This window comes from Pantherophis guttatus, chromosome 1 (assembly GCF_059756535.1).
Source record: "Pantherophis guttatus breed Tessera chromosome 1, ASM5975653v1, whole genome shotgun sequence".
Taxonomy (NCBI): Eukaryota; Metazoa; Chordata; class Lepidosauria; order Squamata; family Colubridae; genus Pantherophis; species Pantherophis guttatus.
Window position 1 is genome coordinate 145,799,916 of NC_142063.1, and position 26,951 is coordinate 145,826,866.

At 38.8% G+C, this 26,951-nt stretch overlaps 2 protein-coding genes across 21 annotated transcripts in view; one reads left to right on the forward strand and one right to left on the reverse strand.

Moving 5' to 3' along the window:
- CCDC148 (coiled-coil domain containing 148) overlaps window positions 1-18,201 on the reverse strand; it is a 172,466-nt gene extending 154,265 nt beyond the window's left edge. For 2 of the 5 annotated variants that reach the window (XM_060687972.2, XM_060687973.2), the window contains exons 1-2: window positions 18,046-18,121; window positions 2,395-2,461 (exon numbers count right to left, since the gene is read on the reverse strand). The gene's annotated coding sequence lies outside the window, so the exon portion shown is untranslated. Of the gene's footprint in view, window positions 1-2,394; window positions 2,462-18,045 lie in introns of all 5 variants that reach the window. The other 3 variants (XM_060687976.2, XM_060687975.2, XM_087881898.1) reach the window with 3 other exon arrangements.
- Window positions 18,202-18,227: 26 nt separating this feature from the next.
- Window positions 18,228-26,951, forward strand: part of PKP4 (plakophilin 4) — a 169,086-nt gene continuing 160,362 nt past the window's right edge. For 4 of the 16 annotated variants that reach the window (XM_034425615.3, XM_034425643.3, XM_034425634.3 and 1 more), the window contains exon 1: window positions 18,228-18,483. The gene's annotated coding sequence lies outside the window, so the exon portion shown is untranslated. Of the gene's footprint in view, window positions 18,625-26,951 lie in introns of all 16 variants that reach the window. The other 12 variants (XM_034425625.3, XM_087881901.1, XM_087881899.1 and 9 more) reach the window with 10 other exon arrangements.

Below are 26,951 nucleotides of genomic sequence, written 5' to 3' on the forward strand. Positions count from 1 at the left end.
ACAAACCAGACAGAGAAAAAAGCACAGTGCTCTCTCTCCAGCTGGCATTTTGAGACAGCAAATAATAACACTGATTAGTGCCCCACTCCAAACCATTGTAGGTTCTGGAACAAAATCCTCTTGACCTCCTCCCTCCAGTCCAGAATGGAGAAAAAAATAGATTGCTATCATTCTATCCTTTCCAATCACAGAAGAATTGCTTTGCCAGCAGCAGCAGGAGCAAAAGGGTGGGGTGGGGGGGGCAAATAAAAACAAATCTTGTCACTTTCATCCTACTACTTTTCCCTGGGCTTCTGTGTAAGGAGGAAGAACTACCATGATATATAAAGAGTCAAAACAGGCCAGATCAGTCTTTACATTTTAAAGCTGAATCAGCAGAACAGGTGGGCATTTGCTGGGTCACATGGGGAAAAAAAACCTGAACAACTACTATGAAGAATGACATGCAAAGCCATCAAGCCATCGTTCTCCTTTAAAGATCTGTGAACCGAATGCTGAAGTCTAAGGAATAAGGCATTTGGGAACTCCTGCCAATGGGAAAGTATTTACAAATACAAACACTGGTGCCTGTTCTATGCATTAATCCATAAAAATGATTTGTTTGTGCAAACATCCATTATGATTTAAATCTCACTTGTCCAAATTCCCAGGCCTTGTGAACGCAGCAATAAGCAAGCTCTTGAACTGTTTGATACAGGTTTATCCAAGCCTGAGGCCTGGCACAAATGAGTACATAGCAGTCTGTTGCAAAGTCAGCGATGGGAGCTACCGCTCCCAGCACTCCATATAGGCAGGGCCACACACCCCAGTTCCACCCACATAACCAGTATCCGGTGTCTGCGTTCAGTTCCACTTTAGCAGTCCACCATCCGGTGCTCAGGCCTCCGGCCTCTGTCTGGCCTCCGCCTGCTTTGCCTGCATGCTGTTGCATCTGGCGCTGACCAGCTGGGTTGCGGGAAGCCACCAATCAGCTGTGCGGGGGAGAATGCCTCCATAGCCTCTCTCGCTGCTGCGGCTGCTGTGGCTGGAGCCGACACTGTCCCAGCCAGGCTCCTCGTCACCGCCTGGCCATGCAGCTGTTCCTGCCACTGCTGCTATTTCTGCCTTCCCCTCCCCCTCCCCTCCAGGTATGGCAAGCTGGTTGGGGCTTGACATTAATTTTGAATGCAAACTCAGTTATTGTGGCCTGCTTACTAACCAATATTATATCTGTCTTATTGCTAGGTGTGAATTCAGCCTGAATTGCTGCCAAATACCATGAAGACCTTCTAAAAGAAATAATTCAACAGCGGTTATGCTCTCATAACTTATAACCCTATTGTTCATTTAACTAGAATTTATTCAATTAACCCAACAAATCATGACACACTAAATAAGAAATAAATACTCTGACTAAACTTGCAAGCATCCTGGACAATAAAGAGTTGGCTAATTTGTCCAATGAGTTGTGCAGACACAATCATTGATTTGGCTATAAGGCAATGCCTAGGAAGAGTAGTATATGGCTTTGCTCAGGCAACACATTACACAGAATTGTATTTAAATTAAGCTCGTCACACAAATCCAAAACATATTTAGTAGAAAATATATCTTGATTCTTCAAATAGGTCAAATGAAAATTTGTCATTTTACTAAATGTCATACGCCATACAACAATAATGCAATATAAAAAATACAATGTCATACTACATACAGCAGTTTAAACAACAATCGAATGTAGACATATCTTCATCTAAACCCTTTTTCCTGAACTGTGGAAGGCATTTCTTGATTCTCTGCCTATCTCCAATTAAATAGTACTTTTAAAATTACTTCTCTCTGCTACCATTTTTCTCCATTATCAAAAATATTTCATCCAACAATTTTGCAATACAGGCATAGAGGTACTTTGGTAAATGGGGGGAAAGAATTAAAAAAAAGAAAATAAATCAAAACTGTTAGATGATAAAATGCAGAGTTCCTGCTATAGCCAGATACAGGCAAAAAGATGTTTATGGATAAAACTATGTTATGCATTCTTTCATTTCTGAGATCTACTTTGTTATTCTGGTCCCCAAAATTTGATGGAAGAGAGTCCTATCTGTCTGTTCATGCTTCCTTTATGTTAGAGCAGTATGTGAAAGATGCACATATATTTAACTTACAATGCAATTGTAGGCACATAAAATTATTTCACTTTTTTCCCTGTTATAAAAACATATGAACTGTAAAGAATAACAGTGCATGGAGAGATTTGGGTTGTTTTGTTTTCTAAAATGTAAGCCTCCGTAGAAGGAAACAACAACAAAAAACTACGGTGCAAATTACTACATAATTTTTAGGAAAAGCCAAGTGGTATCTAAATTGGAAGAATAATATTGGCAAAAAGTGATCCTAATAATGTTTATTACTTACAGATATGAGAGACAGAGAATGAAGCAGCAACGCCTTTCCTATTTAGTGTAGTAAATCAGTGCCCTCACTATTAAGAGAAAAAGAAAGAGAAACATTGTTCCATTACCAAGTGCACAGAAGGCATGAATATAAATACGAATTACTAGTTAGTATGCAATATATTGCTAGGAAACAGTTTTATCTAGGCACAGGACTACGGGTGAATGTATGTCTGTATATTTGTGTGTTGTATATATATGTGTATCCACATACATATTGACATGTGAATATATTCACATGTGAATACTGTATATCCACATACCGCATTCCTAGATCTGGGGTGTCAAACTGATAGCCCATGGACCAGATGCATCACATGTAGGCCATGCCCACCCCAGCTCCCCAAAGGGAAAAATATCACGATACATCACATGATGGCAACACGATGCCGCGAGTTTGACACCTGTGTCCTAGATCATATAATTTATTTTTGTGTACCATTCAAATTAATAGCCTTCTTTAGAAATACATCTATAAACATGAAACAGAAACAAACTAAGCAGACATGTGGAAAATACCAAATTAAGGAAGAGGAAATTAAAAGGATATAATTGGGACAAGAATACTGTCATACAGAGCTGTTAAGAACAACCCTGTGTTGATTCTGCAGTGATGCCTAATTACCAACAGTTTGAAGCTAGAGAGAAATTAATGCTCAACAGGGTTCTAACTTTGATTCTTCCATTATTGCGTATGTTCTTCTAGCTTGTTTTTAGAAACAGTTATGCTGTAACACAGAATGTAACTAATGCATCAAAAAAGAAAAAGATTTGCATACTTTCTCCAAACTCTTGGAAACAACACAACCCAATACAGTAAATGGTTGTGTTTGCATGGTATAGCGTTGCATGGCACAATGTACTACAAATTAGTGACCAGACTTTAGCCTAACATGTGCAAACATAACCCAAATTATTAGATTAAGATGCTTCATGTCATATGAAAATATAAAATGTATTAAGCTGGCTATGGATAAGCATTCCATGTAAATACTCTATATGTTTTAAAGCTTTCTTTTTAAATTTTAAATAGTATTTCTATAAAAAGAAAGGGTTAAGATTCAAGGTTTTAATTCCTTATCCCCAAAGTTGCTGTTTTCTAATAGAGAAAAATTGCACTCAGGAAATATAATTTTCACTAGGATTATAATGTAGAGAAAATAATAAAATGACTTTTTTATGTCTTACAGTCATAATCCATAGCTCCCCCAATAATATTTAAAAAGACACAATTAAGCAAACCATGTCCATATGTGAGTTCAGATGAGATAAACCACATTTTCATTAAGCCCCAAATTGGGGCTGAAGCAGAAAGTTTTCACCACAGCCTAAAATCATGATATATTTTATGCCAGTTTACGTTAACTACAGTCCAGAGAAATTTACCATTGGTTAACTCTCCTCTTTCAATTTCTGGAGACAGAGCTTTCAAAAGTTGATTTACTTGGGGAATAATGTGAAGCAGGAATAAAAATACACAGGAGAGTGAAAGCTAACTCTAGGCTTTGCAAATGATAACTTTGACTATGACTGAATCTGTCTGTCTGCACATGTGTGCATTCTGTAAAAAAACAAAGAAAAAAAACTTCTGCAAAGATGGTTGCAGAAAATTTGCATGATTGCTAAAAAGATGCAACTCCTCTTCTTATATACAATGCATGTTCTTTCTTTCCAGAATAAACCAAAAGGTTTTAATGAACAAACTGCATAAAGACCTTGTCAAACAGAACTGGAAACCACTCCAGACTGCTTTCCTAGTTCTGGTTCAGGTAGAAAGTGATGACCAGTTTTACACATCTTGATGGACTACAGTTATGTCAAAATAAAACCTGAAGGTGAAGCTCAATTTAAGAGGGAAAAAACTCAATTTCAATCTTCCAAATTGACTGGGGCTGTGCTCTAATTTTTCTCCTTATCTTTAATAGCTAACTAGCATTATTTCAGAAAGGAGGAGAAAGAACCAGAAAGAAAAGTGACAAAGGAGCAATTAGCAGGCAATACATCACTAAAGCCGGCCGTGCCATGCTCAACTGTGAGCCATTGGCAGAAGCCCTAAAGAAGTGGTTGTGTGTGAATCGTTGCTGAAAAGAATTACTAAGTAAGATCTGGAGAAGAATCTTGCCCCGCAGAGATGGCAAAAGTGCTTGCAGATAATATAGATCTACACCCAGTGCTATGTAGAACTGCTGTTTAATTCCATTTCCAATTGACTGCAAAACAGCAAGAACAAAACTGCCTCAGCAATGCTAGCGAATCGAGTTTGAAAGCATATATATATATATATTCCCAATATATCTTTGAGGCAAATGTTAATGGACAGGTACGTAGCTGTGTAGGCACATTAATCGCTATCAGAACCATTTGCTGTGGACTATGATTGCTATAATGGTTATCTCCTGCTGCTGAACATTTCTGATTGAAACTGGTTATAATGTTAAATAGAAATTATTTTTTTGGAGTTGAGAGACAATTAAGTGTTTGATGCCTAACCCCTCTATAAACATACTTACCTTTGGGTATATTTTGGAGCTCTCTATGATGAAATGATTGATTATTTTAACTAAAGTTGTACATCACTAAGATTAGCCTCTTAAGAATCAGAAGCTTGGATAACTGCCAAGGAAACTTTGATTTAAAAAATAAGATGCAGGGAATTAGAAATCTGTCCAACTAAACTCTTTCCCATTCAAATGGGTTAAAATAATATTAGAACATACATCATGAAAACTTGCAATCTCCGAAGGCTTGCTGGCTTAGCTCCTCTCTCTACCAAAGCAATCACTAAGGACAGAAAATGGACAGTTGCAACACAATGATTAGGCAGCCTCAGCTCTAAGTATATTATAAAGGGATTAAACCTTCTATCCTCAAATCTTTGAGTGTGAACAGCAGTAGGCTATAATACTACAGAGAGCATGTAGTATTATAGCATGTACTAGCATGAAAGCATGGGAAAGAGTAGAAGTACTCCTACTTCCCACTCCTTCCCTTACTGTAAAAAAGTGGGAGGGAAAGGGCACCCACAGCTTGAAACATCACCCCTCTGGCGATTAAATTGGCCCTGATCCTCAAAGACGGGTGTCAAACTCGCATCTTCACAGCGAAGTCACATGACATATCGGGACTTTTCCCCCCTTTGCTAAACTGGGCGTGGCCACCATGTGACGCATCTGGCCCGTGGCCCGTGAGTTTGACACCCCTGGGGAATATGCTTGGGGATATGTATATGTGACAGAGCCTGTGCAGCGATTATGCAATTTGTTGGTTGTTTTTTCCTTGGTTGCCAATTTGCTTTGTTTTTGTTGTTACATACAGGTAGTTCTCAACTTATGATCAGTCACTTAACTACTGTTCAAAGTTACAATAGATCCTCCAAAAGGTACTTATGACTCAGTAAGTACAAGTTCTGGCAGCCAATCTCCCCATGGTCACGTGATCACTTGGCAACTGGATTGCATTTATGGCCATTGGCAGCATCCCATTGTCCTGTGACCGCAATTCTGGGTTGCAGGATTCTGCAAAAATCTCCCTTCCCTTCCCACTTCAGGAGAAGGATATTGCAAAATCCCCATTCCCTCTCCACTCCACTGCAAAATCTCCATTCCCACCCCACTCTGGGACCAGCCAGAGGTAGTATTTGCCAGTTCTCTGAACTACTCAAAATTTCTGCTACCGGTTCTCCAGAACCTGTCAGAATCTGCTGGATTTCACCCCTGGTATGAACCCATTAAGAGTCTCAGCTACTTGTTTCCCTTGACTTTTCAGCACCAAAACATTTCTATGGAACTTGGAGTATCGCAGAACAGAATCCAGTAATATTTTCAGTACGATAACCAAAGAATGAATTTTGCTTTAAGAAAGCAATTTTAAATTACAACGTAGAGTTTGTACATTTATAGGGATAGTAAAATAGCTACTTAAAAGCAATCAATAGATTTGTGCAACTTATTAATTGTGGACATCTAATAACGCTAAAGAATTAAATGTTAAAATTTAAATATGCTAAAAAAAGCTAAATTCAGACTGATGGAGAATGCAAAGTTCCTCTCTAGATTTGATGCTCACAATCTGATGCTTCTGTCAAAATCTTCCTTTCTTCCCATGTTCTCAGCTCCTTTCCCAATATATAATCCATCTCTGTTTCCATTTGAATTATGTAATCCAGATAAAGAGAGATTACTGGACTTAAATCCTGAACTTCAGCATTCCCCAACTTCAAAAACAAATAAGACTAAATCTGAAAGACTTGAGCAAATGTCTGGGCATGGAGAAGTCCAACTGCAAGCAAAATTTTAAATACTGTTTCTGCTTACATGAGATGAAAGCAGTGGTGGGATTCAAGATTTTTAACAACCGGTTCTGTGGGCGTGGCTTAGTTGGGGGTGTGGCTTGGTGGTCATGTGACTGGGTGGGTATGGCTAGCTGGCCATGTGACCGGGTGGGCATGGCTAGTTGGTCATGAGACCGGGTGGGCGTGGCTATGTGCATAGAGACTTTTCAGAGGGCTGAAAAAAGTCATTTCTGACTGGTCCTCGCACTTATGACCATCCTCACATTTATGCCCGTTGCGTCATTCTTAACAACCGTGTCAGTCATTTCACCACTACTTCTCTTCACTATGGTGACAAGATAGGGCGCAAAGCGTAAAATGTGAGGACAAATGTAAGTTCAAGGACTGGTCAAAAATGCGAGGACCGGTCAAAAATAACTTTTTCAGCCTTCTGACTAGTCCATATGCACATAGGGACTATTCAGAGGGATGAAAAAAGTCATTTCTGACTGGTCGTCACATTTTTGACCGGTTCTCGCACTTATGACCTTCCTCACATTTATGCCTGTTGCGGCATTCTTAACAACTGTGTCAGTCATTTCACCACTACTTGTCTTCACCACGGTGACAAGATAGGGCGCAAAACATAAAATGTAAATTCGAGGACTGGTCAAAAGTGTGAGGACCAGTCAAAAATAACTTTTTCAGCCCTCTGAGTAGTCCATATGCACAAAAGGACTACCCAGAGGGCTGAAAAAAGTGATTTCTGACAGGTCTTCGCACTTTTGACCGGTCCTCACCCTTATGACTGGTCATCATTTATGCCCATTGTAGCATTCTTAACAACCATGTCACTCATTTCACAACTGCTTCTCTTCACCATGGTGACAAGATAGGGCAAAAAACGTAAAATGTGAGGACAGTCATAAGTTCGAGGAGTGGTCAAAAGTGCGAGGACCAGTCAAAAATAACTTTTTCAGCCCTCTGAGTAATCCATATGCACAAAAGGGAGCAATAGAGAGGGATGAAGGAAGGAGAAGAGAGAGGGAAGAAAGAAGGAGAGAGAGGGAAGGAAGACAAGGGAGGAAGGAAGGGAAGGGAAATTAGAGTAGGAGTGCGGGTAAGAGAGGGAGGAAGAGAGGGAGAAAGGAAGAGGAAGTAGGGAGGAGAAGAAAGGGGGGAAGAAAGTAAGAAGGAAAGAAAAGAGAGAGGGTAGGTTTGAGGAAAAGGATTGCTGTACAGTAAAAAAGATGAAATGGAAGAAAGGCAACCCCAAACAAATATAAAGATATTAAGATAAAGAATGAATTTTCTTTGAACAGAGTATTTGGCTGGTTCACAAATTTAAACAGTATTTAGTCATTTCAATTAAATTTACAATTTCTATATTTCCTTTTTGCCATATTTATTCCTTATCTATTTTTAAAAAAAAAACCAATATTACCCTTCATCCTCATCTCTAATCTTAATCAAATTCAATTTTTCCCTTCTATTCTATATTATACCCCTTCCCATTGTCATCTATTTTTATATCCATCCTCACATTGGTTAATTATGTAATATTACAGTTGTTTAATATAAATTCAACATTTTAATATAAATCAATTAGTTATATAACTATCCTTTTGTACATTAATCAATATGAACATGAATATTCCAATTATTTCCATGCAATCCAATTTCTTACAAATCATTAATTATATTTACCAATAATAATAAACCAAATAATTTCTCCCATATATTCCTCCAAACCACAACTTAACCATTTCTGCTTTCAACACAATATACAATTAATAGTATCTCAATTATTACAATTCCCTAGTTAAATAGAGCTTTTTTTCTTTTGTGTTTTAAAATCTTGAACTCTCCTCTTTTTCCCTAAATTTCCCATTGTTTGCACCTACTTTTTTTGGTGAGGAAAAAGAAAAGAAATCTGCCTGCCTAATTTTCCAATGTTGCAGCAAACAGCAAAGCCAACAGCCTGCTTTACTTTCAGTTTTGTTTTTCAGCATAGCTAGGGTGAAAAAAATCTGCTCCAGCACTCTTTGCAAGCAAGCAGCAGAGCCCTGAGAAAAACAGCTGAGAGCAGATCAGATGAGAGTCGGGAGGCCGATCTAATCAATGGGCTAATTAGCCTATGCTGAAGCTCTGTGGGCCAATAAAATTACAAAAAAACACCGAACTGTTTGTTAAATTTCTGGCTCGCCCACCCCTCACCCACCACTATTTATTGGCAATAAATAGTGCTGCGCAGGGGCGGGGTAAGGGGCGGGGCGAGCCAGCAATTTAACAAACGGTTCGGCGGAACCGTCTAGAACCGGCAGAATCCTACCACTGGATGACAGTTATAATGATCCTACTCATTTAGGATAGCTTGCCTCTAGAGACAGAGATGATTTTGTCCCTGCTGATATTTCAGAAGTGATTTAGACTTGGCTTTTCCTCAAAGCTTCTAGTTATGGAGTGTAAAAGAGGTTCTTGAAAGTCGATCTCAAATTAACATTACAGCTAATTGTGGATGGGGTATAGATTATGTTTAGAATCTGTCTTTCTGCATAGAATCAGTGGACTGAAATTTCATAGAAAACATTTACACCTAAGTGATACGTAATAAACAAATGACAAATGCCCACTTTTTTTTATTCACAAAAAAATATTTGTAAGGAACTCCTGAAACTGAATGCTTTTTTGATCTCACAATGTCCTCATTTATTTTCTTTTAAAAAGGCTAACCTCAAATTAAACTAATGCTGTATAAAACAAACCACCAACTCTCTTTTTCTAATGTATTCTACCAAGATGTTGACATTGCACCAGATTTCATGAAATAGCCACTGAAAATAAACTGAGGATGGAAGATTTGTATCCATGACACGTAGGCATCACTGGACGCATTCATGGCTAAATTGTGTTGATTGATACTGTGTCATACAAATGTGTTGACTGATTTTTCACTGCTGCAACTTGCTTATTCCGATTACAGAAAGAGAGAAATACCCCACTAAGTGATAGCGTTGTACTTGCCCAGAATGGTATGCCTACTTACCTACCTGTAACTTTTCAGTACTAAGTATATACAAGTTTCATTTCCAAACTTCTAATAAAATTTGTGATGAAATTATATTTACCTTTCAGGAACACCAAAACTCTACTAAAGGGCAATATTTTAAAATGTTTTAAAAATAAACTTGTCATTTGGCATGTACTAAGTTATTTTCTGCTAAGATAAAATAACAAACATGAGGCCATCCTCCAGAAGCAAAAAAGTAAAATTATGCCTTTAACAGTCTTTAAACCTAAACCCTCACAGAGGTTTAGATTTAAGCCTAAACTATTACAAACGTCAGGAAGTACCCATTAATGAATACTTAATGAAAACCACAAGAAAGATCAAAGGTCCAGATACTGTATTTTTGGCTAACAAATACAATGACTAAACAGCTACTAAACAGTCGGATGGTAATCCGACTCAAAGCTCATCATTCTTTTAATCTTCACAGAAATTTGAAAAAACATTAACATTTGAGTCCATTTACTGAGAATTTATCTCTAATTTATTTCTATACAACTTTGTGTTCATAGGTATTCCTAAAGAGGACTAATAAATTAATGCTTTAAGCAAAGAACAAAATTGTGTCCTCTTATTCTGCATAAAAAACATCTGATAGTTGGTCTTTTTCAGCTTCCCTGTGGTAAAAAAATCATCCTACTTGCTGAAAGAAACAAGTTGCTTAAGGAGTGCTAGTCAGACCACATACCATGCACATCTGCCTTTTAATACCTTGTCACTACTCCATAACATCAGTTGCTTGAGTGACCATTACTCCTAATATTAGGGATGGCCTAATTGATCAACTGCAGTGCAATTAAATAATTTTCATTAATAATTTTAACATATTGATCAGTATTCAACTAAAGGGGATAATATTTGCATATGTGTGGTTTTTATGCACTTTTAAAAATGTTTTGAATGCTTTGTGGTTTTTGTCCTTTTTTCTTTCTTGTCTTCTTTTGGATTTTTTTTTTTTTTTTGCATTTTGTATTTCAACTTTGTCTTCAGCAAAACAAACAAACAAACATATATATATATATATATATATATATACATACATACATACATACATACATACATACATGTATGTTTTCTCAGGTTTTCGCGGGTGTTTGTATGTAGGTCTTTGGTTATTCAGGTCTTCTCCCACGTAAAATTGGAAGTGTCTTGGCGACGTTTCGACGAAGTCTCATTTGTCATCTTCAGGCTGGTGTTCTCGGCTTCGTGCTTCCAGGAGCAATGTGAGATCACAGCTGTCTCTTCCTTTTAACTGCTAGTGGGGGTGTGTTCTGATTGGTTAGGGGCTTGGCTGTGCTCTGATTGGATGGGGGGTTGGTTGTGCTCTGATTGGCTGGGGGTGTATTCTGTTTGGGTGGGGGCTTGGTTGTGCTCAGCTTAGTCTGAGTTGCAGGGGGATTTGAGCTGGTGAGCTGCGTTGTTGTTGTTTGGCTTCGTGTTTGTGGCCGTGCATGAAGAGCTCGCACGGCCACAAACACGAAGCCAAACGTCGCCAAGACACTTCCAATTTTACGTGGGAGAAGACCCGAATAACCAAAGACCTACATATATATATATATATATATATATATATATATATATATATATATATTTGGCATTTTCCAACTTTTAAACAGCCATAGTTGTTCATACAAAACTGGCCAATATACTAGCACAGGTTTTCAGGAGTCAGCTGTGTTTACTCCACTATTATCTGAACTTTTTTTACACAAGTTAACTTAGATCCCACTCAAAGAAATATGTTTTTAATCATATAACAAGCTTCTATTTGTGTGCTATAGCATTAACCTAAGGCATGAGCATGATAAAGTATTATAGAAAAAATGGATTCAATCCAATAATGGTTATACATTTAAGCTTTAATTAGGCCTTGAAGGTCTTTAGCTCAAAGTTTGATATAGCCTCAATCGCACCACTAAATGAATTATAGTCAACCAACAAAACAGAGGATGGAGACAGAGGAGAGAGGGAAACATTATCAAACTGATACTTCAGATCAATCTCCAAATTATTATATGCAAGGAAATCCTATTTATTTTAAGAGTGATTAACTCAACTGAAGCTGCAATGATAGAAATCAAACCTACATGAATGGAATAAACACAAATCTTAAATTTAAATATAATACAATCATCATCTATTCTCTACATAGGACTGCACTTAAAATTGGATCATTTATGAAGCTACGCTCATTCTCAGAATACAAAACCAATTCAACACTCCAAACCAAATGTGTGAAATAATATGTTTCTTCTTATTCACTTTAAAAGTATGACATTTCAGAAACTCTTAGGAAAATATGTGCTGCAAGAAATCTTTGAAACTTCACTTCCTAAATCATAACATTCCATTTTGATTCTGAAGGGTCATGAGATAACCAATCTTAAAACAGACAAGAATGGATGTTTTGTTATGTTTTGTCTGCTCTTGCCCTCTGAAAATTGAGAAATAGTTTCTCAAGCATACAGATATAACAAATAACAGTTGGAAGGGACCTTATAGGTCATCTAGTCCAACCCCCCGCTCAAGCAGGAGACCCTACACCATTTCTGACAAATGGCAGTCCAATCTTTTCTTGAAAGTCTGAAGTGAGGAAGCTCCCACCACTTCCGAAGGCAAGCTGTTCCATTGGTTGATTGTTCTCACTGTCAGAAAGTTTCTCCTCATTTTTAGGTTGAATCCTTCCTTGGTCAGTTTCCATCCATTATTCCTTGTCTGGCTTTCAGGTGCCTTGAAAAACAGCTTGATCCCCTCCTCTCTGTGGCAGCCCCTCAAGTATTGGAAGACGGCTATCATGTCTCCCCGGTCCTTCACTAGACTAGCCATGCCCAGTTCATTTTCTTTTATTTCATTTCAAAACTGCTGCCTGGAATCTCTCCTACAAAAAGATTTATTAAATGATAGTAGGAAAATTACTGAACTATCCTATAAACCAATTATCTTATAAGGAATAGGAAGAGATGTGGCTCATACCCCAGCAGCAATAATGCTGTATTTGTAGATAGGAAAATAGGAAACTCCAAAACAGTGCAAAAAAGATAGAATATCAGTATCCAGGATACACTGAATCCCAGTCCCTAGAGACTGTCCAGGTAGTCCTCGACTTACAACAGTTCATTTAGTGACCATTCAAAGTTACAACAGAACTGAAAAAAGTGACTTATGACCATTTTTCACACTTATGACTGTTGCAGCATCCCCATGGGCACGTGATTTACACATGGAGGCTTGGCAACTGACTCATATTTATGACAGTTGCAGTGTCCCAGGGTCACATGATTCCCTTTGCGACCTTCTGACAAGCAAAGTCAATGGGCAAGACAGAGTCACTTAACAACCATATTACTAACTTAACAACTGCAGTGATTCACTTAACAAATGTGGCAAGGAAGGTTGTAAAATGGGGCAAAACTCACTTAACAAATTTCTCACTTAGCAACATAAATTCTGGGCTCAATTGTGTTCGTAAGTCGAGGACTACCTGTACCATCAATGGTGCCCATGCACAAATAGAGCCAAGTACCTCAAGGCAACATATCGTAAGTACAGGTAGTTTTCGACTTATGACCACAATTGAGCTGAAAATTTCCATTGGTTAGCAAGGCAATTGTTACGTGAGTTTTAACCCCATTTTACAACTTTTTTATTTTTACAAAACTTGTTAAGCAAATCACTGCAGTCATTAACTAAATCATGTGATCATTAAGAGAATCTGGCTTCCTCTATTGACTTTGCTTGTTGGAAGCTGGCTGGGAAGGTTACAAATGGTGATCATATGATCACGATACCAGGACATGCAACTGTTCAGGAGTCTAGAGTCCTTCCATGCTACAGTTGTGATTGCATAATATCCTGGCTATTATGAAGAGAGGCAGTGGTACATTATCTTCTGAAATGGTCATCTCGGGGATTTTAGTTAACTATCGTCCAATCACTAACCGCCCTTACTTAGGTATGATTATTCAGAAAGAAGTGTAGACCAACATCAACCACTTAGAAAAAGCACATGATTTGTATCCTTCTCAAATAGAGCTCATATCTGGATACAGGACAGAGACTGCATTGATGGTTCTCTTGGATGATTGATGCCATGACTCAGTAGGGGAAAGTGCTTCTGTTTGTTAAGCTCTTCAAGGCAGGCAAACTCAAGAAACAAGAACTGCTTGGACTTCTGCAAAGATCTTGATTCCTATTAGGGTAATGTAAACAATCTTGAAAGCCTGCAAAGGAATTCTTCACCTTAACTTCTTCTTAACATACGGTAATTAAGATGGCAGTCTCTTTTTTACGTTTTCCCCTTCTACTGGACTCAAAAATCTTTATTAAATTTATATGCCACCCATCTCGCTATTCAAAGCAATTCTGGGTGATTTACAATACAATTAAAGTATCAATATAAAAACAATTTAAAATTACAAAAGTTAAGAACAGACTAAAAACTAGGGGCTGGAGCGACGCAGAGGTGGTGCCCCCTCTGTCACTGCACCAACCACCTCTATTCCTATGCCCCATAGTCCTGTTTCCAGGATCTGTGAGACAGCCCATAAATTAGACCTTTTAAGCAGCTTTCAATACCATGAATTAAGGTATCTTAATGGACCAAATTGAGGGGTTGGGGATTGGAATCATTATTTTACACCCGTTCCACCCTTCCTCAGTGGGTTGTTTCAGTCTGTTTCAATCCTGGCTTCTGCAATGTGGGGTGCTGTAGGGCTTGGTTCTCTTTCTCTTGTTTTTTAGCAGTTACACAAAACAGAACAGAATGAACAGAGAGCTAGTTTGGTCTAGTGGTTAGAGCACTAGGCTATAAACCAGGAAACTGAGTTCTATTAAGCATAGAAGCTGGCTGGGTGACTTTGGGCCAGTCACTTGTTTTCAGCCCCCTTCATCTCACAGGGTTATTGTTGTGGGGAAAACAGGAAGAGGAAGAAGTATTACGTATGTTCGCAGCCTAGTTATTTTTTTAAAAAAATAATAAAGCCAGGATTTTTTTAAAAAAATCTGTAGTAAAAAATGCTGGGAGAGATTTTGGAGTGTGATATCAGTCCACTGATGACTTTATACCACCACTGCAGGTTGTGGAGGAGATATTGTTGATGTCCTGTCCTGATGTCTGGAGGCTATAAGAGCCAGGATGGGTAAAAACAGACAGAATTGGAACACAGATTAGACAGAATTGTTGTTTGTACATTGGATTTTTCCGATGACACCAGCATCATCTCCACATGGGCAAAAGAGCATTTGGAAATTTTTCTGGACTCATGACTCCTGCCTAAATAGCAGGTAGAAGCCATGACTAGAAGGCCTTTGCTGCTGTGTGAAATATAACACCACCGTATAGGCTCCAATAACATATGCCCTCATTGCTACTTGTTGTGGCCTGCCAGCGGCCTGCGCGGATCATGGCTGATCCCGACGAGGAGGAGGCTGGTGTGGTGTCGTGCCAGCAGTCTGCGCAGCCGGCGCTCGTGTCGGACAGCGAGGAGGCTGAAGAGGATGTGGTGCCAGAGGCAGAGACTCAGCCAGGGCCGTCAGAACCTCCAGAGGCTCCTTCAAGTGGAGAGAGCGAAGTGGAGGAGCCTCTTCTCAATGCTCGAGCATGCAGGGCTGCCAAAAGGCAGGAGTGGCTACTCAGGAGGAGGAGGTCTCCTCGAGAGTAAGGCTTGAGGATAATTGGCCACTCCCTTAGCCTATTTAAGTCACACACGGTTAGTAAGTTTCTTGCTGGAAACAACTTGTAATTATCATCAGAGCATTTTTGGAAAAGTCTTATCGTATTTTGTTTTCTGGGCTGGTTGCCAACCTTTGCTGGACTTTGGTTTATTCTTGCTACTTAATAAACTTGATAAGGACCGTTGGTATGTCAATATCCTCAGGAATCCGGACCTGGGGCAGAACACTACTACACTGGACTACTACACCACACTTTACGTAAGGCTGCTCCTTAAAAAGATTGTGTGCCATCAAGTTGTTTTGATTCCTTGTGACCACATAGCTAGATTTTCTCCCATGGTTTATTCTTAACCTGTTCTTTCAAGTGTCCCAGCCATGCAAATATCACCAGTGTAACGGAGTCTATCCATCTTGCTTTTGGTCATCCTCTTCTTCTATTTCCCTCTACCTTTTCTACCACTGGAATCTTTTCCAGAGAGCTGAATCTGCAAAATGTGTTGAAAGTAGGATAATTTGAGCCTACTCATTTGTGCCTCAAGAGACAAGTCTGGATTCATTTGTTCAATGATCCCTCAGTTTGTTTTCTTGATTGTCCATGATATTCTCGAACATCAAAGTTCAAAAGCATCAATACTCTTCCTATCTTTCTTCTTTAAAGTCTAACTTTCATTGCCATAGAGTATCACTACAACTCACAGAGTTTTGTAGGTATAATCAGATCAGGGTACTTGAATATCTTTTCCAAGATCTTCATGGCTGCTTTGCAGAGTCCTAGTCTGTGGCATATTTCTGAGCAGCTACTCAGTAAATGCAACTTGTCCAGAATGCAGCAGCTATATACTCACTGGCTCTTACAGCTGGAAATATATAATATTGATTCTGCAGGTCCTGCATTGTTTGCCAATTAATTTCTAGGTACAATCTAAGGTGCTTGTATTGATTTATAGAGGTTTTTATAGCTTGGCATTGGGTACCTGCAGGACTGCCTATTGTAGCTGGAATCAATCTGACCCACTTCTGATCTCACACTTCTGAAAGGTGAGAAGGGCTGAAGTTAGAGGATTTTGCTTTTCTGTGGCAACACTGATGATTCCCAATAGAGATCAGGTTAGCATCCTTCTTGTTGATCTTCAGGAAGATTTCAAAAATAGATTTTTTGAAAGGGCATTTCGTATTTTAATTTAAGAATCACACGACCTTTTATTTCCTTTTGTTTTCACATTCATTATTGATTTTATTTAGAGGCTTTTTATTATATTATCTTTTAATCACACTATGGATGTTTTTACATTTTTACTGCACGGAAGCTGACAAGAATCATATTGCAGTGGCGTATAAGTAAAATAAAAAAATATTATGTGCAAGGGAAAGGTAGAAATGCCAAGTCAAATTTTTGCTATAATCACAGGGTTTCCTCATTCTTACTCATTTTTACACAAACACCCCCTCCCCCTGTTGTTTTAATGGTCTGTTTTAAAAAAAAATCTTTTGAAAGTTTACTGATTTGAGAATGGATATAACTATAATGTATGTAAAACAGCTGCAACTCCACATATTCAGAAACATTTAAAATCTTGCTTCATAATTGTCCTATCACATGCTAATATTCTTATAAGCTGAAGATATCTTATTAGCAAGCACCCTGTGAAATACTGTTCCAACATCTTAGATGACCTGTTAAGTATCCATATATGCAATTATCCTTCACACATACAGTATAACTGTTATATAGTTGCCCACTTAATAATGAGCTTTTCACAATAATTGCGATATAATTAGAACTAAAAGATTCAATATGCTCAAAATCTGCACTTGAGAGTTGATTCATTTGCAACAGAATGTCTCAGGAATATGTTTTTTAAGAGTCAGTACCGAGGAAATTAAAGAAAATAAGAATGAATGATTTATTGCATCCATATACATTTACCCTGCAATACATGCATTCAAAATGACATCTATTAACTCCACAGCAACAATAATTAAACTAATTTCAATATATATTAAAAGGCTGAACTGTAAGATGGCAAACCTGTCTTATTAGGATATTGCCAACTAAGAATAAAAAGTGATGAAGTTGTTGCGGTAAACATTCATTACACATTTCTGTTGAAAAGCAGCCGTACAAATTTTTAGCAATTAAGGGAATCCCCAAAAACTAAGTTTAGTTCCCTATGATAAAGCCATTTTTGCCCCCCCTCTTTCTCCCTATAACAATTAGGAAGGAATGTGTCTTAGGTTTAAAAAAAATATTTCTGGAAGCTAGAATGTTATATCAAGAGAGAGAGCTAAAAAGAAAAAAAAAACACTACAATTCCACTGGCGTTATTTGCTAAAGAGCAAATCTCAGTAAAACCAGTGGGGTTTACTTAGGGCACAGATGCGCTAAAATCAAGTTTGTCTCCCCCAGTGCTTCTATAGGATCCTCCCCTTCCTATACCATATAGCTATTTGCCTGTACCTCCCATTCCATCTCCATCCACACCTTAGTCCTTCCCGGTGTCCCTCGCACACACGTACACAACAAAACACACCGACCCCTCGTCGTCGTCGTCGTCGTCGTCGTCCCCCCTCTACCCGCCCCCAAGAAAAGACGCAAATACCCCGCTTCGCCTGAAGGAATTGCAGCTCCCCTACCCCTCGGCCGGTCTCTTCGCAGCATCGGTAACCTTAGCAACCGCAGGTGCGGCAGCCATTGGCCAGTTTAACAGGAGGCCGCGCCCAATGGGGATCCGAGCTGTGGCGCGCTCCGCCAATCTGAGCGAGGCATAGGGCAGGGCGCCTTGTTGACGTCTGACGAGGGGAAGCGGGAGGAGGGGGGAGGAGGGTTGCGAGGGGCGGGAAGAAGCGGGAGGAGAGCCTGCGAGGGAGGAGGAGGAGGAGGAGGAAGAAGAAGAATTTGTGCTGCTCGGCTGTGGCACGTTAGTCTGCCTACCATGGACACCCCGGGGTAGGGCCCTTCCCGGCGGGGCGGCCGCGGCCCCTCCGCGCCCACGAAGACCCAGCGCCGGCGGGGGAGGGCTCCTGGCTCAGCCAAGGCGGTGAGTGACCCTTCCCGGCGTCTCTTCTCTTTCCCCAAGCGGAGAGAAAAGAGCCGATAGCTCCGCACCGGAGAGGCTGCGGTGGACGAAGAGCAGCGGGGGGCTTGGAGGGAACGGCCTGCCGGAGATCCCGCTGTGGAGGTGGGAGTCTTTTTTTTTATTTATTTTTTTATCCTGCCTCCCTCCCGTCCGGTCCCCGCCGCTCTTTTCCTTGCTTTTTACCTGCCCCTCCACTTCCTCCTGCTTGGATGGATTAGCTGCTCCCTCCTCTCGCCTCCTGCTAACTTTTCCTTCCCGTCTTGCTCTGCCTCTCTCGGGTCTCTGTCGCCCCCCACTTTTAAAAGAAACTTGTCTAACTCCCAATAATCGTGCCTTGTCTCTAATGAAGCACATTACTTCTTTCTTATTTTTTCCCCTTTAGTCACTACCTTCCTTTGCTCGCCTGCGCATTACTTATCTGTTTCAGTCCCTCTCTCGCGGTTGCAGTTTTAGTTTTTGGGTGTTCCCCCCCCCCTTTTAAAATAAAAAATAAAAATTCTTCCTTCACACAGTAGTGCATCCTCTCCGTATCTTTTTTCCTTCTGTGTCAAAATGATAAATCTGCTTTACACTCTAAATATTTGTCTTTCTTCTGTCTTCTCCCTGTTTCTGTAAAGGGGCTCCACCTAAATACTCTTCCCCCCCCCTTTTTTTAAAATCAACTTCCTTTATTGCAGATTTCCCAGTCCTTGTCTCCTTTGCCCTTGTATATTTGGATGCCTGTGTTAAATAAAATACTGTACCTTTCTCTTAGCTTTTACTTGGCCATTTTACTTTGCCTTTTTTCTACCTTTGCCCTTAAATGCTGTTCCTCAGAATTGTCCAAAGCTGCCTCCTTAAAAACTCTACATTTTTATATAGTATTATTTATATAGTATTATTTATGTCTTCTAAAGCTTCCTGTCCCTTCTCTTTGAGGCTTGCCTAATGCCCTTCACCCAGGGAACAGTATCTTAAATGCATTGCTCCCCTTTTTAGCTTTGTCCTTGAATTAAAATGAATAGCTTATTTCTGTGAAAATGGTCACTCTTTATCTTACAAATATTGCATTTTGTTAGTTTACTCTCTAGTTTGTGTTTTTTTTTTCCATTTCTTAAACCTCCCATGTTACTACATAAAAATCCTTTCAGTTTTTCCCTGGCTATTTGCATGTCTCTTAAATGCTTTTACAAGCTCTGCTCCTTCCTTCATCTCTGTCTTCTCCCAGGTTGCCACTGTAGAAATGTTCTGCTTCTTTAGTCTTTTTCTTTCTTAAAGGAGCTTATTCCAGTCGTCTTGATTCCCTATTAGCGAGTTTCCCCCCTTTTTTTGGCCCTCTGATTCCTTCCCTCTTAACCTGCTGAGCCTCTCCTCACTCAACCTTGCCCAGTCTTGTATTTTCTCTCATTTGCTTGTTAGAGCTACTTGCAAGCCGGTTGGGGGAGCAAATCCACAGAGAGCTTTTAGCATGTCTTCTCTCAGTAGACCTCAACTACTGTCCCTCTGCAGTTGCCCTGTAGGAAGAAGGCAAAAAGAGCAAGGGGGTAATCTAGCTCTGGCTACATATTTGAGGAGTGTAATACAGCTGTATGTGTGTGTATGGAAGCTGGTGGTGCTCTGGATAGATTAAGAGGCAGGTGTGTGCCTGTGAGTTTTATTGGTTGGGGAGGGGGAGACTCTTGTTTGTTCCTGGAGCTTTGAGATAGGGCAGGAATGTGAGGAATGCCTTGAAAGCCAGCTGCAATAGATCGGTTCCTCTTGTCCAAGCTTTCAAAGGTCACCGGACCATCTATCTAGCAGCCAGCATCTCTGCCTGACTACTGCAGAGAATGTGTGGGAGCACTGTCTGTACTACATGCATTACGTAGGATCAGATTAGATTCTAGTGACAGTGCTCTACTATTTGAAGACTGGTTTTGAAGGCAAAAATGATTGCTGTGTGGCCTATCCCCCTTAGCAAGGGTACAGCTTGCTTAACCCCTCTCTTTCAAACGTATTTATGCCAAGTTTTATTCTAATGAAATCCAGGTTAGTGCTGTAGCATTCTTTTACATGTTTCGAAGCAGAGCTTTGGAAACTTAAGTGCTGGGGAAACTGTGGGAGATTCAGAGAGAGTGGATTGAGGGAAAACATTAAATCTGCATTGTGCTAAGGAATGTTTTATGCCTTTCTTATATTAAATGCCATTGTCAGAAAATTAATCTGGTGGTGGTATTGTGGAACGCTTACAGAGCATTAGAACCTCTTCTTGTTAATACTAAAATGCAAGTACCCCCACCTCTTATTACCTATCAGATTAACCAATAGAGAAGCTGTGTAGATGGGCCAGAGAGAACTGTCTGGTACAGCTAAATTACTGGGTGTGTCAATTACTATTTGAAATCACATTGAAGAGCAGTGGGACAGAACAATTGCCAAGATATCTTTTTTTCAGGTTTGCATCTAATAACTCTGTGGATTATGGCTGTTCATCTATTTGAGCTGCCAACACCAGTTAATTTGATATGTGGGTGGGGGGGGTGTTTGGTTCAATATCTTAGGTTGGAGGAGATAAAAACATGTTGAAAAGTTTGAAGCAGAATAGTTTAGCTGTAGGTAAAGGGGAATAATCTACGTGTCTGGACATGGTCTAAAAGTAGACTTTTTCTGTTTGTCTTTAAAAAAAAAAGCCTGGCAGATGAAAGGAAATAATTACAATGCTTCAATAATGAAGAAACTACAGCAGTAGCTGCCAAAGCAAGTCCCAGAACATATCATATAGGCTGCTGTTCTGACATGTTTGGGGCAGTTTTTATAAATAGGACATGGTGAATTGGCTATTACATTTAATTAAAAGGTATCTACTCAGAAAAGTTAGACAGGATGTTCTGCATCTCAGCCGGTATTGCAGTAATTTTGATAAAGTGATTATATTTTAAAGCTTTAAAAGGTTTGCAGTGTCACATACTAAATAGCATTTATGGATAACTATTTTTATTGAAAATAAAATTTAGAGGTATATCTGCTTTGCTCAATACATAGTGATAATGGGAATAGAGCAATGTGTTTTGTTAATGATATATTCTGGATTCTTCTTTCACATAAGGTTTTATAATTGATATGTTTGTCTTCTGAGGAAGGATCACAAGTGCCAGCACATTTAAATGGATGTTTATAATAGTTATATAGAATTAGTAAAGGGAAGCAAAAGATTTGGCAAACAGTATGTTCTTTCTGTCTGCTAAAGACTAAGCATTACTAAAATGAGATAAAATATATTTAAAAAAAAAGAATTTAGAACCTTGAAGCTTTTTCAACTGCAGTGATTACTAAGGTCTTTTAAGTACCCAAATATTTTTATAAATTTTAAAAATGTTGCATCTATATGTTGTCATTTCTCAGCTCAAGGTGGCATATGTAGCAGTCTGATCTAATATAATCCCAGGAACAAGAGTACTTAAACTGAATGATTGCAATTTAACATGTGCAATCAGATGAAATATACTCTATAACTGGGAAATTAGCTGAGGGTAGAAATGTATTTAACATAGTACTAAGTCATTGCACTGCACTGTTAAATGTATGTATCACCCTCCCCTTTCCCAGATGATTTGATTTTTCCCTTTAACCATCCTCTGGTAAGGTTACAACAATTATGGAACCTGCAAAGGTCAGATAAAACTCTGTATATCTTGTAACATCCTAGGACTCCTCAAACCTCCCTATACACATTAGTTACTCCAACCAGTTTATTTTGGCATTAAGGTAGCATCAATCCTCCTTTCTTTTTTCCTCCTTAGATCCTTGTGACTCAAAGGCAGTCTTAGATCCTTTTTGTAGGATCATTAATAAAGTTCCTAAGTACAGAATATATTTAATTTTAAATTGCTCTCTTTATTTAAATATTGCATTTAAAGTAATACTTGTGAATTCCTATTCCTATGATATATGAAATAGAATTTCCCCCAGAATGCTTGAGGAAAATGATCTGAAAATAAGATTTGTATATATGAACAATCGAATAAGAATGTCTCTGTACTGAAAGGTAAAATACATTCTTGTATTTGTAATCTGTAATATAGCAAACTATTCTTTTTATCATAGGGAATAATATCATCATAGTAGATATAATACTAAAAGTGTAATAATCCAAGCAGTTTCTCAGTCAGTTTTTATCATTCATCACAAGGTGTTATTTTTAATGTACCTCTAAAATTAAAAAAAGAAAATTCTACCAAGATACATTGGTTGGGTTATGTTGATTGTAGTTCAATTACCTATTCAGTTAAGTGTCAGGAGAGGCTATCCAGTTGGGATTGGAGAGCATTAATTCTTTTTTTTTTTTTTGAAAGAATTGTATCATTCATGTCTCTTTGTCAGGCTGTTATAACTAGCCTTAAGAGTGAAAGCTAAAATGTGTGCAGTTGCCACTGAACTCAATGGAAAATAGATATAGGATATGAGAAATGACAGAAATAGAGAGAAAGGGGGAAGATTAAATGGAATGGGAAAAGGCCATTTAAGAAGAGAAGAGAATAGGAGAGATTAGTCTATGTATGGACTGGTAGTTGGATGCTATAATGAGAATTATGGTTGGGGGAGAAAGGAGATGTCTGAGAAATTGAGCTTCTAAGACATTTATGGTTAGGCTAATTGGAAATGCAAAGTAGCTGAGGGGAAGAATGCAGAGATCTATAACTAAATTTTGTATCTAGATTTGGATTTGAATGTTTACATTTTAGAATTTTCAAGTCAATACAGAAAAGTAAAGCAATAATGATCTATTGACATGGGCTCCTCCTTAACTGCAATAATAATAACATTTCCTGTTCAGAGGATTACCATAGTTTAGATACTCTTAGTGACAGTTTGAAGTTTTTGATATGTTTAATTGATTACAAACTAATATATATGGTGAAGTAAAAAATATTGTGAGAATAAATCAGGGCATATGGAATTCTAAGGTGATGCAAAAAAAAGAGAAAAGAAATGGAATAAGAAAAATCTTCAGATTGATTCATGGACATTTGACTGAAGTATTGACCAGGCCAAACCCAGCTTAGCTTTTGAGCCTAACCAGGTGCTGCCACCTACTGAAATTATAGAGGAGAACTGGGAGTATCTTTGGAGTAACAAGGAGTTCTATCATCAGAAAATTGTAGAATCAGTATTGCTAAAAAAATGGACACTGATTTGGATTTCAAAATACAAAATTATATATAGGTATATGAATTTATACATTCTTTATTGAATAAAAAAAATAAAAGTAATCAGTGATAGTACAACAAAAGTACAGTATACATATATTTCAAGGACTAAGATCAAGTAAAACATTTTAATTATAAAATTTAAAATTAATTAAATGTATAGAAATAAGTTAATTATGCCATCTTAAATAAAAGTTATTTACTTATTATAAAATATTCATTTTGCATAATGGCACTTCAAACATTTTCATTTTATTTGTTTATTTTTGCAATTAATGGAGTTATATACCATTAGTAAAATATTTTATATCTATTTTATCTTAGATTATAGCATGGGGTAAATTTTATTGTGATTTTTGATAAGTCTTCCCAGCTGATGGGAAAATAAACTAAAACCAAAGGGGGAACAATAAAGACAAAAGAAGGGGAAAGGGAATTCGTATAATATTCATATAAAAGTAATTCAATTCTTGAATTTATTAAACATAGATCATATAACAACATATTACTCCATCTTCTCATTTTAGAATATAAAAATACTCCAAAAATTGATATAGAACATTTATTTTCAATCTATACTTCAATATCAGAAGTATATATTTTTTTCCAATTTATATAAAATAATTCTCTTTGTGAAACCCCAAACTTGAAAGATCCAGAGAGTTCTTCACAGAATGTGAAATTCCAAATTTTATTTGAAGAATCTGTGTGGCTATCAATCTCATATAGTAATCCTAGGCAATTCACAATTCACAGCAAAACCAATAAAACGACATACCCTTCCCACAAAGGCAACATAGCAACCATTAGAACTAAACTTTTCTCCCTTTCTCTCCCCCCCCCCCAAACTCCATCCTAGTCATATGTTTGGGAGAAGAACCAGATCTTCACTGTCTTCTGAAAGGCTCAAAGTAGAGGCACATTGGATGTAATTCAAGGTTCTGGTTGCTACCGTTTCCCCCTGAAAATACGACCTACCCTGAAAACCAGCCTTAGCCCGATTTTCACACCTGCACCTAATGTAAGCCCTACCTCAAAAATAAGCCCTAGTTAAGCCCTGCCCATATCTGGCTGTATGAGTGTGGTAAGGCGCAGGTGTAAAAATCAAGCTAGGGCGGGGCTGGGTGGATGGAAGTGCCCCATGCACTCTGCACGCACTTACTATGTCATGCCAGTGGAGGCTCATTGTGCCAGTGGAGACTCTTGCGGCAGAACGCTGCGAGGCTCGTAGCGCTGGTGGACCTGCTCACAGCAGAACTTTTCGCCTGGATGGAGAAATGACAGAGACTCAAAGATTCATTTCAAACCGTCTCCTTTGCAAGCAGATAAAGCTTCATCTCCATTTGGACAAAAATTGTATGGGAAGCTACCACCGACTCCGCCCTCTCCATCCCACTGTCTGCTTACCTGCAGCCTCAAATGGGCCAAGTTCTTGGCACGCCATGGCCTCCACTGCCCTCCCAAGAGGGCAAAAAGCCCTCATGAGGCGCCATGGCCGATAAGTGTCCTGGCAAAAGTTGGACCAGTGGGCAGGGCAAGTGGAGGCCGGGTCATGCCAAGAGTTTGGCCCATTGCAGCCAAGGGCAAGCAGACAGTGAGATGGAGAGGGCGGGGCCAGTGGTAGCTACATTCGTACTCCCGTTGCCTCCCCCGTTCGCCGCCTCCTGTACTTAAAAAAAGAGATCTCCCACAAAATAAGTCCAAATGATTATTTTCAAGCCCAAAAGAAAATAAGACTAGGTCTTATTTTTGGGGAAACACGGTACCTATAAACCCTATATGGCCTAGGGCCTGGTTATTTGAGGGTTTATCTCCCATCGTATCTACCCAAGTAATTCAGGGTTAGTGCTGTTTGGGTTCCATCAGTTACACAATGCCCCTTATCAGAATTCCAGAAGCACACTTTAGTAGCACTTACTCTCTGGAATGAGGTTCCCCACGAAATTCAAACATTTTTTACCCTAGTAATATCTTGAAGGGCCTTAAAAGCCTGTCTCTTTGCAATTGATGCCCCTTTCTGTTCACCTCTGGGTTTATTTTCTTTGCCATCATTGTTCCTTTGTCTTGCACTATTCTCTTTCTTGTATTCTCTGTTTAAATGTTTTAACAATTGTAAACCACCCAGAGTCACTATTATCACAGGTGGGAGATTGTTCCAAAGAGCTAGGGAAGCTATAGAAAAGGCATGCCTCCAAGATCCCGCTAGATGACAATATTTCAGGGAATGGACCTATAGCATAGGGAAGAGATGGCGAACCTTTTAGGCACAGAGTGCCCAAACTGGAAGGCATATGCACGCCAGAGCACCAGAAACCCGACGACCAGCTGGCCAGCGTGCATGCACACCTCGGAAACCCAACGACCAGCTGGCTGAGCTTGGGTGACGGTACGCTTGCCCACAGAGGGCTTTGTGTGCCACCTTCATTCTATGTTCACCTTCACCTACGTTCGCCATCACGGGCATAGGCCTATCCTATCTAACCTAGTAGGATGGGCAGATATGCTCAGGGAGGGGCAGCCCTACAAATAACCTGTCCCTCCCAAAGATGATAACCAGGACTTTGAATTACAACTAGAAGCCAGTGCAACTTGCACAATAGCTGTGTAATACAGATGAACTATGGGTGCTCAGAACTACATGCACAGTTTGAATCTTTAACAGCTCACAGATAGTCTTCAGGACGGCCCCATGTAGGGTTCCTTGCACTAATCTGATTGGGAAGTGGCTATCCATATTTTCTTAATTTGTTTTCCAAAATTGCATATTCCTATTCTTCTACTTTTTATTCATATTACCAATGCTAACCTTTGTCTTATTTTTTAAATTTTATGCAAAAGTTTATATTTCATATTTCTTAACCATCTATCTTCTCTGAATTGTTGGTTTTACTTGAAATACAATAACTCTTAGAGATCTTATTAGTGTTATATTAAAAAAAGTTGGGAGGCTATGAAATACAGAGAAAAGCAAGGCTAATGAAGAATGTAATGGAATAAAGATAACAATTGTACATAAATTCTATAACAATAAGCTTTTGTAGTTGTAGATTTAAGTTAATTTGAATGGTGCTCTCTATACTAAAGGAATGCAGTAAACGTGACAGTGTTAAATTCCTAATTTCTTTTAAGTTGGAAGGATTGCATTTTTTGACAGAAGGTTGTATGTGTGTTGCTATTTATTGCTCTGTTTATAATGTATAATGCAGAAAAAAGCATGATGAAATATAACGTTTATATAATATCTAACAGTATATGCAATATATA